The following is a 2,500-nucleotide window of genomic DNA, read 5'->3' as shown; positions in this document are numbered from 1 at the left end:
GTTCGCGTATTTTGTCGGCCGATAGTTACCTGGTTGATCCTGCCAGTAGTCATATGCTTGTCTCAAAGATTAAGCCATGCATGTCTCAGTACGAACTTGCGTACGGTAAAACTGCGAATGGCTCATTAAATCAGTCGTGATTCATTTGATCGTAAATTTTACTTGGATAACTGTGGTAATTCTAGAGCTAATACATGCAAAAAGCGCCGACCTTGCGGGAGGCGCGCCTTTATCATATCAAAAACCTGCCGGGCTTCGGCTCGTCTTGTTGGCGACTCGGGATAACTTTGCTGATCGCACGGTCTTGCACCGGCGACGGATCATTCAAGTGTCTGCCCTATCAACTTTCGTCGGTACGGTATCTGCCTACCGAGGTTCTTACGGGTAACGGGGAATCAGGGTTCGATTCCGGAGAGGGAGCCTGAGAAACGGCTACCACATCCAAGGAAGGCAGCAGGCGCGCAAATTACCCATTCCCGACGCGGGGAGGTAGTGACGAAAAATAACGATACAGGACTCTAACGAGGCCCTGTAATTGGAATGAGTACACTGTAAAAATTTTAACGAGTATCCATTGGAGGGCAAGTCTGGTGCCAGCAGCCGCGGTAATTCCAGCTCCAAAAGTGTATATTTAAGTTGTTGCGGTTAAAAAGCTCGTAGTTGGATTTTGGGCGCAGGCGTTCGGTCCGTCGCAAGGCGTGCACTGTTCGTTCTGGCTTTACCTCCGGTTTTCCGTCGGTGCTCTTGACTGAGTGTCGGCGGCGGCCGGGACGTTTACCTTGAAAAAATTAGAGTGTTCAAAGCAGGCGCTTCGCCTGGATAGTGTTGCATGGAATAATGAAATAGGACCTCGGTTCTTTTTTGTTGGTTTTCGGAGCGCGAGGTAATGATTAAGAGGGACGGACGGGGGCATTCGTACTGTGCCGTTAGAGGTGAAATTCTTGGATCGGCGCAAGACGAACGACTGCGAAAGCATTTGCCAAGAATGTTTTCTTTAATCAAGAGCGAAAGTCAGAGGTTCGAAGACGATCAGATACCGTCCTAGTTCTGACTATAAACGATGCCAACTAGCGATCGGGGGGCGTTATTTTGACGACCTCTCCGGCAGCTTGCGGGAAACCAAAGTCTTTGGGTTCCGGGGGAAGTATGGTTGCAAAGCTGAAACTTAAAGGAATTGACGGAAGGGCACCACCAGGAGTGGAGCCTGCGGCTTAATTTGACTCAACACGGGAAATCTCACCCGGCCCGGACACAGCGAGGATTGACAGATTGAGAGCTCTTTCATGATTCTGTGGGTGGTGGTGCATGGCCGTTCTTAGTTGGTGGAGCGATTTGTCTGGTTAATTCCGATAACGAACGAGACTCTGGCTTGCTAAATAGTTACGCGGCCTTCCCGGCCGGCGTTTAACTTCTTAGAGGGACTAGTGGCGTTTAGCCACACGAGATTGAGCAATAACAGGTCTGTGATGCCCTTAGATGTTCGGGGCCGCACGCGCGCTACACTGACCGGATCAACGTGTGTTCGCCTTGGCCGAAAGGTCTGGGTAACCCGATGAACCCCGGTCGTGCTAGGGATAGAGAATTGAAATTATTTCGCTTGAACGAGGAATTCCCAGTAAGCGCGAGTCATTAGCTCGCGTTGATTACGTCCCTGCCCTTTGTACACACCGCCCGTCGCTACTACCGATTGAATGGTTTAGTGAGGTCCTCCGATTGGGCCCGGGCTCGACTGGCGACGGTTGGGTCTTGGCCCGAAAAGACGATCTAACTTGATTACTTAGAGGAAGTAAAAGTCGTAACAAGGTTTCCGTAGGTGAACCTGCGGAAGGATCATTAGCGCGAGAAAAAAAATCGAAGAGCGAAAGAGCAAACACCGGGACGGCGACGTGCCTCGGCGCGTCCGCCGCCCCGCGATCAGGAACTTGTTTTGTCGGCGTCGAGTGCCCGAAGGCTTCATGCGGTGCGCGGGCTTGTCGCACTATTTGTTGCGACCGCGACCCGCTCGGCGTCACGCGATTTTTTCAGCCGGATGGCGAATCGAGGTTAGGAATCGAAGAGCGAAAAGCAAACAAACAAACGATGGCTCTTGGCGGTGGACCACTCGGCTCGCGAGTCGATGAAGGACGCAGCAAGCTGCGTGATTTAATGTGAATTGCAGAACACATTGAGCATTGACGATCTGAACGCGTATTGCGGCCTCGGGTTCATCCCGGGACCGCGTCCGTCTCAGGGTCGCAGAAACGACAACGGCCGGCGGGATCGGCTCCGCGACGGCTCGGCTCGCGTGCGTATGCCCGGCGACGGGCAATCGCCGCTCGGTTGAAGGTGGAAAGTTTTGGTATTCGGGCTCGCGTCAGCGATGCGTGGCGGCCGGCGAGCCGCGCCGCGTCCGCTTGCCGCCCGAGTCGCAACGACGGCGCTGTCGACCTCGAGCTGGGGGCCTCGACGCGTCGGTCGCGATTCGCGCAGGGCGAGTAGGAGCCGCGGGGCGGTGCTGTGT

General features: G+C 54.0%; 2 non-coding genes across 2 annotated transcripts; both read left to right on the top strand.

Moving 5' to 3' along the window:
• The first annotated feature begins 26 nt into the window (after positions 1–26).
• Positions 27–1,836, top strand: LOC145762728 (small subunit ribosomal RNA). The gene has a single exon (XR_014287991.1). It is a non-coding gene; the product is annotated as a small subunit ribosomal RNA (ribosomal RNA).
• Positions 1,837–2,081: 245 nt separating this feature from the next.
• On the top strand, positions 2,082–2,235 carry LOC145762725 (5.8S ribosomal RNA). The gene has a single exon (XR_014287988.1). It is a non-coding gene; the product is annotated as a 5.8S ribosomal RNA (ribosomal RNA).
• The last annotated feature ends 265 nt before the right edge of the window (positions 2,236–2,500 follow it).

Source organism: Corella eumyota, unplaced genomic scaffold (genome assembly GCF_963082875.1).
Source record: "Corella eumyota unplaced genomic scaffold, kaCorEumy4.1 scaffold_328, whole genome shotgun sequence".
In the NCBI taxonomy this organism is placed as follows: domain Eukaryota; kingdom Metazoa; phylum Chordata; class Ascidiacea; order Phlebobranchia; family Corellidae; genus Corella; species Corella eumyota.
Note: the sequence above shows the minus strand (reverse complement) of the source record. Positions and strands in the feature narration are given on the sequence as shown.